Source organism: Desmodus rotundus, chromosome 10 (assembly GCF_022682495.2).
Source record: "Desmodus rotundus isolate HL8 chromosome 10, HLdesRot8A.1, whole genome shotgun sequence".
Classification (NCBI taxonomy): Eukaryota; Metazoa; Chordata; class Mammalia; order Chiroptera; family Phyllostomidae; genus Desmodus; species Desmodus rotundus.
In genome coordinates, this window is record NC_071396.1 from 9,422,643 (window position 1) to 9,438,042 (window position 15,400).

Consider the following 15,400-nt stretch of genomic DNA (forward strand, 5'->3'; position numbering starts at 1 on the left):
AGGAGTCCCATTTTACAGATGAGTACATCAAGGCTTGGTACCTTCCCCTCACCACATTGTTGGCACGGGGCAGAAGCAGTTCATAAACACAGGCATCCCTGCAGCCCCACAGATAACCACGCACTCTCTCTGGGAGAGAACATGACCTCCCTTATCAGCAAGCAAATAAACACGAAATTGGGAAAGGCTTGCTGACTCATTTAGACAGAATGGAGTACCCAGAGTGTAGAATTACCCTGTAAAAAATATGTGCCTGGATTGGGGCCAGCTGGAGATTTAGCCTCGGGCCTATAGAGAGGTGTAGGGACCTCAATGGGAGGCAGAGGCAGGGAAGAGAAGAGAGAGAGAGCGCCGCAGGGAAAGGGTGATCTCAGCAAAGGCTATTTTAGGAGTCCCCTTTCCTGTGAGTTGTCTTCCTTCCACAAGATTATAGAAGCTAAACCCCAGGCCGCAGAGTTTTAAACAGGAAAACAAGCCCTCGGTTTGTTTTCTGACCTAGTCCTCTTCCCCATAACTCAATTTGTCCAACACGCGGGGCACTAAAGTTACATTCCTTGGAGCACAACCCTAAAATATTTCTGGTCTTTCCCATGTGGTTTGTTTACTGGGTCACGGTTGGTTTAATCTTATCAGTTCTGCTGAGCAAGATGCTCGGAGCAATCTTCGCGAAGTCTGTCTCTCGGCAGGCAATTCCGTACTCCCTGCTACCTCATTAATGTCAGAAATCCCGAGGTGAGGTGTTTGCCAAACTGTGGCTCTCAGGAGAGAGAGAGACAGAGAGAGAGAGAGAGAGCGCCATTTCCTGTAGATACGCACATATACCACATCCTTTTCTCTCTCTAATCTCTTCAATGTAAGGAGGAAAGATGCTCTCCTAATAGAATTCAGCCCAAAACATAAATCATAGTCCTGAGGAGAATGGCAAAAAAGAAACACAGAGAAGAAAGAAACAAAACTATTGGACATCATGGTTAAAAATGACTCTAAAGACAGGTCTGTGGACGGAGGATTGACCCCTCCCTCTGGTTGCTTGGGATTGAGGGTCTGTCTCGCTGTGGGGTGGAGAGGGCGAGGCCTGTGTTGGCCCGTGTGGGGTGTGGATGTGAGAGACAGAGCGTGGGGAGAGGAAGGGGAGAAAGAAATGCGTGTGGATTTCTGTCTTCAGCGATGTTGTTTTGGATGGTGAAGCCACTGAACGCCGAAAGGATGACTGTGTCGTGGGAAGGGGTGTCAAGGTAATGGAGCGCCACGATTGCCACCCCTCCTGTACCCACAGCTGCACCCGGCGCGGAGAATGAGCGATGCCTAGTACTCTGAGACCCCAGCGTGGGCGCAGCTCTGGGTGAATCCCGGGCAGAGCCGAGCAGGCTGGTCTTGTGATAATAGCGACACCCAACCATCACACAGCTCTCGTGATGTATCAGCCGCCAACTTAAAATCTAAGTACGTTACATATTTTAACTCTTTAAGTAACAATTCTTACGGTGAGCACTATCATCGCTCCATTTTGCAGGTGAGAAAACTGAGGTGCAGAGAAGTTGTGTAATTTGCCCAAAGGGACTGGGATTAAAACTCAGGCCACCGGGCTCTTGACCTTGGGGCCCTAACACTACATTTTATTACTTTTCTGGGCTGAGCAAGAATGTTTACTCTTGTGTTAGCTGCAAGAGTGGAAAGTAAATAATAGACTCAAGGTGAATTGACGAAGCAGGTAAATAAATTAACTTATAACCGTAGTTTTAGAGGCATGGAAATGTATGTTTTAAAGTAATATTTAATGGCATAGGGAAGTCTTCATGAGAGAGCATCGAAAGAAAAAGCACCATGCAAACTAGCCTAGAGGGTGACCCTCCCTTGTTTAACGACGAAAACTTCTGTACCTCCATCCCTACCATCTCTTTCTGAATAGATAAGCATAGGGAAAAAAAGTAGAAAGAAATGTACCAAAATATCTACAATGGTGACTTCCAGAGGGGGAACTGAATGACAATTTTTGTTTTATTTTTGTTTTCTTCTTCATACTTTGACGGACTTGCCGCTTTTTAAAAAACAATGCGCACACCATGTATTTATAACAGAGAAAAAATTCGCTGTGTAGGGAAATGATGGGATGGGTCTGGTTTCTTCTTTGCCGATAAGTGCACCCCATTCTGAGACCACCGTTCCCAGTACTGGCTGTTCTTCCTGGTGGGGTGGGGGGTTCTCTTGCACCCCCAACCCTTCCCTCCCTCCCCCCCCCCGCCCCCGCCCCCGCTCCTGTTCCAGGGTCGCGCTGTAAAACAAGCCTCTGTCCCGAGTAAGGAACTCTGGGAGGGTGTAGACCTCTTTGCCCAGAGCTTCCTCACTCTGCAGCGATGACGCTTTGAAGTTTTGGTTTGGCTGTCACATTTCTGCTCTGAGGACAGAGGTGTTCTCACCTGGGGGCTGGATTAAGATGGCATAATGAATTAATTAAAGGGTTTGACATAAATGGTAACAGGTAGAGAATATTTTTACATGTGAGCCAGGAAAAAAGGGAATGTGAGGTCTTTCAGTACAGACAGGTCTACCCACACTTGTTCCTTTATAAAGAGTTGACGGATAGGGAGGAAATGCGTCTTTGGGTCTTTTGCATACCGATTATCATACAGCCGGCTAAGTAAGAGAATATCCACCCCCTACCCCTCACCTTCTGTGGAATGTTACTTTTATAAAGACTGACAAAAGATCTGTTTCCTCTCCTTGCTGTTTGTGGAGTTTTCTTTTTAGGGTTGTGTAACCTGAATCCTTCCTTCTGTGATTTAAATGTTTTTCTCTCTTTCTTATATTCAGCCGAAGTATCCCCGGAGGGCAGCTGGCCTTTGCCTCTTTGGGGTGAACTAAGACATTAATTAATGGATCTGTTCCGTGATTCTTTTAATGAGAAATTCAAATACATAAACCGTTAGCACCAACTAGGCCCCAGACGGGTTCTAGAATTCCCCAGCCCCCCACAAGGTACTCCGATGATTGTCGGGGTGACTGCCACCATACTCCAGAGGACAAAACGGAGGTCCAGGCGGGGAAGGGGGAGGGGCGGAGCTTGGCTAGGGACAGACCGCTGGTCTGGCTGTGAGCTCCCAGCCATCCAGTTCCCAAGGACTCAGGGCCAGCGCGCAGAACAGTTTTCCATTCAATGGCAGGACCCAAAGGTCCCACACAGCCCCCCATGACCGATGTCAACCCTGGCCAGATGTAGGGCCGGCACAGCCCGTGAGCCAAAGTCCTCAGTGCCTCTTGGGCCCCAAGGCATAAATCATCGATTTTCTATGAATTGGGGATTACGGCTAAGTCGTGTGCTTTCTATTAATAGATCTTCATAAATGCTACAGGTGCAGCTGGGGCCCGTCTTTGAAGTGCCGCTGAAGTGTCCCCTTTCCGAATCCGCTTGATCCAACCCTCGTAAAACACCCCAGGGATTATTGATTGAGAGGGCCTCGGGGACCCCTAAAGGCACTGCAGCTCAGACTCTGGCCGGTGTGCCCCCAAGGTGCGGCTGCAGGCCCAGGAATGCATGCCAGGTGTGGCGGTCCTGCTGCGCCAGCCTGCGGGGTGGCGGGGCCAGCTCCTCCCAGGCAGCAACAGGGGCGGAGCCCCAGGGAGGAGAACCCGGGACCACGGTGCCCACAGGCCTCCAGTTTCCACCTCATCATTGCAGCCCTAGAGCAGTGTGTATTTTCCCTCTTAGGAAATGTCCTGCTTGAAACAACATTCTTTGGAGCTATACATTGAGGCAAATTTTCTGACTCTGATGAATTGATTCATGTGAATTAAATAATTTGTTTTGGTCATCTTAACTGATTTCATCCAATTAAAATTCATTTGTGTAGATTAATTAATTTCTTCATTACATTTCCATCCTGGTCTTCGGGGACCCACCCCCCTTCAGGCACTGTCCCTCCGACCCGCCGGTGCTGTCTCTCAGTCCGGCCATGCGGGGCCACACCTGGTACCGTGTTCATGAAGTCTCCACACCTGGAATGTCTTTGCCTCTCTGTTTTATGAAGTCCTTCCAAGGAGTCCAGGTTCAGCCCATGTCACCTTCCCTGGAGCCCTCCCGACTTCTTGGGCAGCTTTCCCCTTCCCGCTTTCATCATGCGCTCTTTGTTCACGCCCGGTTTCAGCATAGTTTTGATTGGAGACTATTTGATCAGCACCATTCACTTACTCGGCACAAGCTCATCTCCTGGGTCCCAGTCACTGGGCTCGGCTACACAGCACTGAGTCAGCCAGGCTGTCTGACTTAGGGGGAGTCACAGGGTCGTGGAAGAAAGACTTGAAAATACCTGGGCGAGTGGAACATGCTAAGTCTTAGAATGGAAAGCGCCCTGGGGTCTTCAGGAAGGAGCCTCCAGGCCTCTCTGGGTTGTGAACACTTGAGAGCTATTGGTGGGAACACCCAGAGTGTGCCGGACTCTCACCCTGCGCGCCATCAACCACCGTGGAATTATTGGTGCCACTGAAAGATGCCTGATCTGGACCGTCGCCCAGGTTGTGGCTGTCAGAAGACGCGTCCCGAAGGCAGATCCCTTGAGCATGCTGTCCTCCTTTCTCCTCAACAAAGTGGGTGTAATAATACCGACCTTCTGGGGGTGTTTTCAGAAGCAGATGAGGGAAGGGGAGCCTGTTGAACACTCGGAGGAGGTAAGCGAAGGTAATACCTTATTGCGGATGCTGGTGTCTTCACGGCGCAGGGCATTCCCTCTACAGAGAGCAGCGCTGTGCACGGAACCCCACGGGCTTCACTACAAGATTTGGGAAGCGGAAACCGTGACAGGTGTTGGGTCGGCGAAGACAGACAGGCAGTCCTGGGCTTCCATGTCTCCTGAACGCCGGTCTGTGTGCTGTGTGTTGCGTGGAACCGTTGGGTTCTGAGGTTTAAGAAGGCTGCAGGCTGTCTTTAAGGTGGAGTTGGCCAATTCTCTTTTACGTAGGATAGACTCAGTGCACACGGAGATCTACACCTCCCAGGAAGAATTTTCCCAGTGGTTTTTCGTGGTCTGATACAAATAACCCCTCCTGGACCCAGACTTAGCCAGACACGTGTGGCTACGATCAGTGGGTTTTGAGAATTGCTGTTGCGTTCAGATTCCTTCTCATGGCCTCGATAACTGTGCTCAGCCACGAACAGTAGCCTGTCAGTGTGAGTTTGAGGGCGGACAGATCCATCACGGGTTTGAGTAGCTTTGCACTGCACCATGGTGCTAAAAATCACAAAATTAATCAACTGGTAGAAAGACACCCTTGGAGGGGAAGGCGTGGAAGATGTGAACAGAACGGAACGCATGTGGACGGGGCTCTATTTATCACTGCCTCTTATAAAACTACGGAAGTGTGTGGGGGAGTGGGGTGCACAGTGGAGGGAGACAAAGGCTTCCGTGAAAGGAGACGATGCTTTGCAACCTTTTGGATTCTCCCTCCTACATGGAGTGGCGTTTCTTCGGCCTGGTAATATGCAATGACAAATAAAGCTCCCTGTGGCCTGTGGGGTGAGAGGGCGGAGATCTTTCTATATGTTCAGGCCCTCCTCACTAGCCCCCAAATATGCGTGCCACACACCGACGAAGGGGAGACGCTGGGCAGCCATGGCTGAGCAGCTGGGAGGGGCGCTGTGGTGTGGAGCCACATGGCGTCTGGAAGCCCCCACTCTTCCACGCCCATGGCGGTACCCAACAGGCGGGTGCAGTCATTGGGAGGTTAGCGTGCCCTCTGGCTTTGGTTAGTGACTCCACTGTAAAACCAGAAAGAAGAACTCAGGCAGATGTACTCAGATTGGTAAGATTGATATTCCTGGAGGCCAGGCTGTTGCCCACCCACAGCGGGGACCCACACTGCTAGTTACCAGCACTTTCTGGAGTGTTCTCTGAGAACAGCAGATCCCTAGGGAATGTCTCAGCAATCCCAATTGTAAATCTTTTTCTGTAGGACAACAGGTGTGAAAGATTGAACTGTGTTTTCCCAGGCAAATAAAAAGAAAATTAAATGTTTGATCTCTTCACGCAGCACTGCGTTTGATGCTTTGATGTTATGCCTTTTCTTGGGAATAAAGAAATAATCAAAAAGAAAAATCCCATCAAAATCCGTAGTGCTCTTCACTAACACGAGCAAGGTTTTTCTCAGGGATGGCCTCTAGGGATCCATTTCCTTTTCCTCGGTTTGCCTTGCCCGGTGAGCAGCTAGAAGTACTCATTTAACTTCCCGATGCCATGGGGCATGCGTGCAGCCTTAGCTAATGCTAATTAAGGGACAGCAGCCTCCTCAGGGGCTGCTCACTGACACGGCCCAGTACCATCCAGGAGCCAGGCAGGGTTCTTCTAAGTTGTTTGCCCCAAGTCACCCACCAGAGGTGGCAAATTCCCAGGGAAAGTATCAAATGAATCTGTTAATGAGCTGAACACTAGGAGGAGGGGGTGGGGGGAGAGGGAGGTGCAGGTCCAGAGACTAGGGGCCCTGAAGGAGATGGGAGGGTGTGTTTATCTGGATCTTAAATGATGGGAGAGGCTCTCATCTTGGTTGAAAGCAGTTTCGAGGCAAATCTTTCCCTATTTAAAGGAATCTCAGTTACAATAAGTGCCTCAGAGTTTACACTAGAAAAAATAACAACAACAAGCAATGTGAGCCTTATATTTTATATTGATGATGGTTAGGACTTGTCCACATTGATATTTTTATGGCCTCTGAGTAAGAATTTATCCCAAATTAAACCCTGAGTTGGGAAAGAAAAAAAAACCCAACCTTGGAGAGCGATGTGCCAAACTATTTTACAAGGGAGGCTAAGTGACACGTCCAAGGTCATACAAATGAATGTAACATCTGGTTAAGAAATGACGTGGGCTGAGCCCATTTCAGCGATGTGGTTTCCAGCATGCAACTCTGTATTTTCTGTTTGTCCAGCTGGGCTTCTCTTGCTCCTCGCCTTGGCCCCCCTCCCCAACCTTGCCGATTTTGAACATATTGCCCGAGCACAAGGCTGCAAACATACCACCCCTGCCCCACTCCTCACCATCGTCCCGTCTTTCGGTTCTGTCCTATTTTCTGAGTTAAGGTAAAACTTACAGTGAAATGAACAGGTTTGAGTGGACGATCCTACCTGTTTTAATCAAGACCTGGACTCAGTGTTTATATCAGTGCAGCCCCACCCCAGTGAGAATGTGGGACACTTCCATCAGCTCCCCGTCGTCCTTCTTCCGGTCCATTTCCCCCCTCCACACGCCGCTGCTGCTGTGACTTTTATCACCACAAATGACTGCTGCCTGGCCTGCAGTGTCACATGAATAAAGAAACAGTGTATGTCTTTTCTGCGTCTGGTGTCTTTTGCTCAATATGTTTTTTTGAAACTCATCCACGATATTTTATATAGATCAATAGTTTAGTGATTCCCAACGTGGACCACTGGGGGTCCCTAAGACCCTTTGTAAGGGGTCCATGAGGTCAGTAGTATCTTATAATTATACAAAAGTGCTATTAACCTTTTACATTCTTACTCTCTCGTGAGAGTGCAGCATAATCTCTCTATATGCATGTACATATGTACATGTGTATATATGTGTATATATATGTATATGTGTACATGTAATCTCTCTACACACACACATATAGATACCCTAGTTGTCCCATTTCTGCGGAGGACTCCAATACAGGGACCACACAAATGAATAGAAATCCTTTCCATACTATAAAGTCTCTCCCCTCCTTCACTGGGAGCAGGCACAGGCTGCCTGGCAAGGTCGGCCATGGCCATGGGCTCACTCATTCCCCCACAGACTAAAAGGTTTCAGTTAAAGTGGATAAAAAATGTGGCTCAATGTTTGCTTGCCTTTCGAAGGAGTTACACAGCACGACCTAAAAACAACAGTACGAATGATAATTAAAAATCGATTCTTGTTTTGCTTTGAAAGTATATTCCAGTAAGAGCTCCTGGTAAACAATTCACCTCCAAACACCACAACCCAGCATTATTCCTGGCCAGAGTCTTCAACACTGTCTTGCTATATTGTACATCCAGGTATGCTGCCCGTGCTCCCAGAATTGAGGAAATAAGTAGTATTACCCTTTGGGGGTCCATTTCAACAAAATGTTTCCAAATCATTTCCTTTAGAAGAGGGCTGCATGTGACAAGGGACAGCAGGTTCCTTTCACTCCAGCTGCTTCCCCTCACCCACATGAAGGGTGACATCTCCAGGCCTGCTGCCGAGGGTCTTTGCACTCTCCAGTCTCTTTGCTCTTGTCACTGAAGGCCACCTTGACATTGACCCTCATTTCTCTGTCATCCGCAGGTGCTGTCTTAATGTGCAGACTTTTCCACTAGATCTCAGAGTCTCCCCTTTTTGCTGAGGGAGCACCAGGAGAAAGGGCAAGTGTGGAGACTCTGAGGCATGTCTTACCCAGCCCAGGCTCGGGCTCAGTCCCCCCTCTCCTCTTAGTCCCAGCAGAACGCCCATGGAAGGGCTTGTTCAGCCAGCAGAGTGCAGATCCCCGGCTCCAGGCGTACCTTTCTCCCAGAGCCAGGCTTCTCGGAGGACTGTGGCTCCCCATGGCTTCTTAGCTTTCTCTGGTGTATTTTTAAAGGACTAACGGTTGGGTTTTTTCAAAGCCCTCTTCCCATCTGCTGCTAGACAAGGTGTCTGACTAAATTACATTCTGTGACGCATGCTGACTGCAAGCTAATAAAAGAATAGCCAGATAAGTAGTCGTAGGTTTTTAATCAGAAGACGATATTGAACTGGAGATAGTAAAATCCTGGGTAACTACCTGCAGATGCTAAAACTCTATAAAGGGAGAGTGTGGGTCAGCACGGTTTACCTCCCTAATATGTTTGCCTTTGTTTTGCACATAGCTTTATTATTGGACTTAATAAACTATCAGTTTTATTATGTACAGTACATAACTCCTGGAGTTTTACTGTAGTAACTGGAATCCCAGCACAGTTGAGAGGGATAAAACAGATCACTTCATGGGCGGATATTCTGAAATGCAGAGAACTGAAGACAGAGTTGTTGAAGACACTTACTTGCACTAAGCAATCTGACTTTTGGAAAAAATTGATTGCATCACCATTGAAAATAATGTTTCATTTCCCCATTCCTGAAGGTGGTGCCTCACATGATACAGACTTAAATGGACCCTTGAAACATGGAAGCATTTCACCAGAAAACCTGCTATAAATCCACCAGAATCGTTATGAAATGAAACCTCGGGGAAAAGATGGGCTATAAAAAAAAATGACACCCTTGCTCTACCTCAGAGTTCTTGTGGAAACACGGGCTAACAATACCAGGCAGGAGAAAAATATCCCGGGACCTTGATGAATTCTGCAGACTTTCTTACACTCCGTGGTCCAGTTAAGGTTGTGATTTGGGTATTGCGAGTCTGATTTGATTTAGACAAAAGAGACAGTTAGCTGTCATCTTGCTTGGTGTTACTCTCGAGAGTGCTTAGTCGGAACTAGGTTCATTGCAACCTAACTTGACTAAACAATAGCCAGAGAAATGATCAATTTATCACTGGCATGCCTGAAGGAGAGGTTTGCTTTTGGTTTCCCTTGAGACTTGGGTTGGCCAGAGGGAAAGAAAAATAACATGCTTGAAAAACTGAGTCCGTTTGCCGAGAGACACAGGAAGTTATTGACATTGTCCACAGTAACCCAAGGAGCAGAGACTTTACATTAAAATAAATACCACATTTGCTTTTCCTACCTGTTTGCATTTTAGAACCATAGAGCTGATGTCCCCAAATTTCGAAAATAGTTTTTAAACCAATGAGCAAGCTGAAATTTTGGGGATCTCATTTTTAGCTTGATTCTCACACAAACTCTTTGAAGCAAGGATGGTGTCTTCGATTTCCTTTGCTCCCTCTCTCTGTCGCTCAGCAGCCAGAATACGGAGACAGCTCGCTGGCTGTCCTACCGCATTTGGTTCGCCTGGGACTTGAGAGGACGCAACAGGAAATGGGATTTTATTCTTATCAAGAGGGTTGGCTTCCCTAGGGGAGGGGCGGGAGGGTGCAGCGACAGCCTAAACCAGTACTGAGCCTCTGCCTCAGCCGTTGGGTCCCTTGTACTTTGTGTCTCTCTTTTCTGGACGCAGGTTGCGACAGGTTGGAGGTCACCTTAGGAAAGCGATTTCCTATTTTGTAAACAGCTCTTCCCTGCCTTCCTGATTCAGCCGTTCCTTTGACCCTCGGGTTCATGATCTTTTGACCCCAGAGGAAGAAACAAACAGTCACCTTGACTACATCCACAGGCCTGGAACAGGATATTTTTCTTGTTTCTTCCTGTAAGAAGTTGTGGCTCTCCATGACCTGGGGAGCTTGATGGGGAGGAGGGTGGAGGGTGGAGTTTGTCCCCAGTAGACACCAGAAGAATCAGTGACCGCCTGCCGCACACACCTGAGACCTGGATTCATTCCCTTGAACAATTTAAGGACCGTTAGCAGTGGATGGGATGAGCATCAGGGCAGGAGAGGGAAAGTGAAGCTTCGGGCAAATCGTCCTGTTTGCTTTTGTGAGGTGACGGGTCCTGGGTTGTTGACCCGGGTCCAGGTGATGCAAGTGCCGTGTTCCCAGCACCTGGACCTGCACACACATCTGCGAACACGTCTTGTGGTAAAGCTAGGTTGTCAGGAGAGAACACAGACGCATCCCGATGTGGAAAGACGAATGTCCAGGTGTCGCCCTGCCCCTCCTCTCCGTGGCGTGGATGTGGACCGCCCATCGTTAGCAGGACAGCCCCTTTCAGGGGTTTCTCCTTCACTGAAGGGTCCTTCACACGCTCTACAGCCTATTTGTATTATTCTTTCCGACTGGTGACAAAGAGCACAGGGTGGCGATTTTGCTGACCCAGATTTTGCGGGCCTTAAAATCATTTTCTCCAGTGATCGGGCAGGAATTGGGCAATGTGTTAACGTGCATCTGGGAAGAATGCGGAGAATGCTGAGCTCTTGTGAGAACGGCGATGGGGAGCATTTAGGAGAAGATGTTACCTTTGCACAAGATGGAAAGACTGAATGTGCCTGCTGGGGAAGGCAAAATATGATGAGGGATTAAGTATTGGGAGAGAGTGAACACGAGTAGCTCCTGTTATGTTCAAAGGACTGAAGTAGGAGGCAGCCACTAAAATTGGAGGGAGCTAATAACAATCAGTGTACTTTACAATAATTACTTTTAAATATTATCTTACAGGTTTATTCTTTTTCAGCGGAGCAAGCACGATTAACTTTTAAAATTAATTATACTTCAAAGGGACACAGGCTAAAAGACAAAATAAGTTGGATGTAATTGGTATTACTGTTTTACGAAGTATTTTCTAAAAGTATTAGTCTGGTATTATTAACACAAAGCAAGAAAAGCAGTTTCCATGATCCTACAAATTTAGAAAACTCCGCATATGCATCCGACTCTTGGGTGGTTCTAATACACATTACAGAGTTAAAGGCTCTGAGTTATCTCATGGAAAAGAAAGTCATTGAATTTTGGTGAACCCTACGTTTTCTGCACCCATTTAATGAAAGAATGAATGCCTTTCGCCCAAACTCTGACTAACATCCTACAGAATGTTAACCTTACCTTGAAGAAAGGCTAACCTGCATTTATTAGTGAAGAGTGGATTTCTCATGGGTACCAGGGGAAATCAAGGCTTCGGTGTGTTATATTTGGTGCGTGACATTAAACTGTAGGGCTGTATCCAGAAGGTTACTTACTGGGTTTGTTCCCTCGTGTGTCTCTAAGATCAGATGCACTGGAGTCCGACTTTGTGGAGAAAAATCATTCATTTTATGAGAACGAGTTAATATTTTTGAGATGTGCTGTGTTCCTAAGACCCTTTTAAGACTTTCACACATATGTAAAATATGACTATGATCTTTTATATGATGAAATGTGATTTTGTTGAGTCCTCACCACAAAACCTAGGAGGAGCGCACTATTATAATCTCCATTTTACAGGTGAGGACGTTGTCGTAGCCGGGACTTGAACTCAGGCTTTCTGGCTCCAGCCTCGAGACCCACAACCAGCACGCTGCCCGCCATCCCCCTTTGAGTGGCTCCACCGCACCTGGAGAAGAGTGAGACAGGTAAGTGCCTGTGACCACAGACACTGGGGGTCATGGGCATGTGGTGATTCAGTTGGCGTCTCTATAAAATCTAGGAGGAAACAGCGAGGCATTCGTCTGTTAAGAAACAGCTAAAGACCAATGGATTTACCATGGCCTGGATGATTTTAAACCTAAGAAAGGGAGAGCAGGTTAGAGAAAACCAGGCTGCAGGCATAACGGGAGGGATTTCTGGTGGCTCGAGACACCATCACTTGTTCCATGTGTAATCTTGCTACCTCCAAGGTTATGGCTGCGGTCCCAGCCCTATCACATCTCATTGTGTCTCAGCACAGCCAGACCCTCCTGGATGCTGTCTGCCACTCTTGCCTCTCTGTCATCTGTGCCTACACCGTGGCCAGCGTAAAACTATACAGACAAGGTGAGAACTGTGGGATTCTCCCGTTCAGGGTCCTGCCGTGGCCCCATCTCAGAGTAAGGAAATCCAAAGTTCTGAAAATGCCCCAGAAAGCCCTTCTCCCTGCTCCCTGTCCTCTCTCACCCCCAGCGCTCGCCTTGATTGCTCCGCTCCGACCACGCCGGTCCCTTTGCTGTGCCTCGAACGTGCAGGTGGTTCTCTTGGCTACAGCGCCCTTCCTTTGTATAGTCAAATGGCTTCATCCCTCCTTCAGTGGGGTCTCCATTCCAGTGTTTCTTCTGGGGGTGTTCCTCATAGGAATGGATAAGATAGCACCCCCCCCTCTACTCTTTCCTCAGTCTCCTTTGTTTTTTCTTGCCTCACTAATCGTCGATAGCACTGCGATCATTTGGCATCGTACTCATGTGGTTATTGACGGTCTGTTATGGGGGTTCTACGCTCCGTGAGTGACAGGGACTTTATCTGTGTCATTTCAAGTTGTAGTCTGGCCATGGAGATCTGGGCACCTAATGGATTTCACAAGAAATGTTTGTCGCGCATCTGCTCAGCAGGTCCTAACCCAGGAGGATTGTGGCCAGCAGAAGCACAGCTGGGGAAGCAGGTGATCCTGTGGCTTGCCCAGGTTGTGCAGGGCTGGTGGTGAGGGGTGGACAAGGGGGTCTGACTCCTCGTCCAGTGCTCCTTTTATTCCTTCACACTACCTCCCCATGACCACAGCTCCTGGATAAATTCGTATCAGAAAAGCTAGTATTTGAGGTATAAAAGTCTATGAGGTTTTCCCCAGGAAATGCTCTGGGGTCCAAAGGGAAGCCGGTCCGATACACTGACTCTACTAGAAATCCCGCTCTGCCCAGCCCCGACCCCTCCTTCTGAAATATGGCCATAAAGTAATGGATCTGTAAACTGCTCTGGGCAATTACGGCGCTCCCGGAGTGAGTGCGGGCTGTCGTTAGCCACGCTTATGGACACCAGCTTGTCGCGGCTGGCTTTCAGCCAGGCCGGGAAACTGCCTTCCATTGAGAGGACACAGGTTCAAGGGGATAATTAGGCTGAGTTCTGTGCAGGTTTGTTGATATAAATGTGCTACAGATTAGCCTTTTCCCCTCTCCTTGCTGAGTAACGATCAGAACAAACAGGTGGTAAGCTAATGGGGGGACGTGAAATTAATACTTTGTTTCCTGGTCCCGCCTTTGTTGTTTTTGTAGAGAGGATTTCTTCAGAATCTTCAAACACATTGCAAGCACCTTCTCCCTCCCAGTCTTGTTTAGTTTAGTCTAAAACCTTTGGCCCAAAGGGAGCTGAGCCATGCAGGTTTTCAAAAGGATCCCCCTCCTTTTGTGGGAAATGATCTAGCAACAAACATCTGGGAAAGGGAACAGTTAAAAACGATCTGAAGTAAAACACAAGCCTTTCCCACTAGCTATGAGACTCGGACCACAGCTCCATCTCGGTCTTCAAATGTCAGCCCAGCCTCAGTCCAAGCAGTGCATCCGGGCTTGGGAAATTCTCCAGGCAGTGACCGTGCAGCCACTCGTGCCTCTGTAATGACAGAACTTCGGGCACGGCGAGTGATGGTTTTCATAAGGGTTATTTGTCTTACAGGTACTGATGACCCCGGAGTTGGCCTCTAGGTATCAGTTGTCAGGCTACAAACACGAAGCAACAAACAACCTGGTCCCGTTCTCTATTATGGCCAAACCAATGTCCTTTCCTCATTTTGGACGCAGTAAAACATTGCAGAATTATTATGGAAGGATCTGGAGACTCAGGGTTTCTTCCTCTATGGAAGATCCTCAGCAATAAAAGCTTGTCTTACGTGTGTGTAAGCAACCAAGCAAATGCCTGACCTCCCTGCAAAAACTAACAAACAAAAACCCGTATATTCAAAATGGTAGAAAACTCTGTGGCGTGTGGCTCGTTCTTACTCCACCTTTTCCCCCGCATAGCACGGCAGTCAGGAGAAAGTCACCCAGAGTCCCAGTTCCTCCTTCAGGGCGGCAGGAAGGGAATGGGACTCTTTAACAGTGCTCTTGCTTGTGTAGAAGCTGCCCAAGGGACTGGGCTCTGTCGGCCTGACTCGGAGTGCCGATGGGGACAGTGGCGCAGTCACATTACATGTCACACTGGGGGCTGCTGAAAGCCGTGGTGGGCGCTGTGGCACAGGAGTTCTGTAGGGGGCTGCAGATCTGTGGGTGCCTGGGAGCAAGAGATTACAGGCAGAGAAATATAATGGGGTATCCAAGGCCCCGGGCATAAGCAGGGGTGAGCCTTATGGGGAAATCAAGACATTTAAAAGCAACCGTGTGTACAGGGGGGTGGGGGGGGGGCTGGTAAAGAAAAGCACATGCACGTGGCCCAGGGAAGACATGTCCCCAGAAAGCCTAAGAAGACTTGCATGCATCACCCCAGGTATTCTTCTGCCCACAGGCGGTCTACCAAGACGGGGAGTTGCGACTGGTTTTTCCAATGCCCAAGTTTCAACACAACATCACAAGACACATAAAGAAACAAGACTGTCTTAAATAGGCTCGGCGAGCTAAAGGAAAATATGGACTAGATGACTAGGAGACACCATTAAAATGGCACATGAACAAAATGATGTTATTAACAAAGAGAGAGAAATTATACAAAATAACCAATCGAAATTCTGGAGCTGAAAACTGTAATTACGGAATTGAAAATTTTCACTGGAGTGGTTCAGCATGAGGAAGAAAGAATAAATGAACACGAAGGCAGGTGGTTTGAAATTACTGAGTCTGAAGAACAGAAAGAAAATAAAAGGAAAAATGGGGGAGAAAAGCGAAGAGAGCCTGAGGGACTTCTGGGACAGCATCAAATGGACCTGTATGCCGGTTGGGAGAGTCCCAGATGGAGAAGGGAAGGAGAAGGAACAGAGAGTTTATTTGAAGAGATGAGG

The 15,400-nt window shown here is 48.1% G+C and overlaps 1 long non-coding RNA gene across 1 annotated transcript in view; it reads left to right on the top strand.

Moving 5' to 3' along the window:
- LOC123478260 (uncharacterized) overlaps positions 1-12,428 on the top strand; it is a 54,940-nt gene extending 42,512 nt beyond the window's left edge. The window contains exons 2-3 of the long non-coding RNA XR_006653425.2: positions 11,959-12,086; positions 12,351-12,428. This is a non-coding gene — a long non-coding RNA (uncharacterized lncRNA). The remainder of the gene's footprint in view (positions 1-11,958; positions 12,087-12,350) is intronic.
- Positions 12,429-15,400: the final 2,972 nt, after the last annotated feature.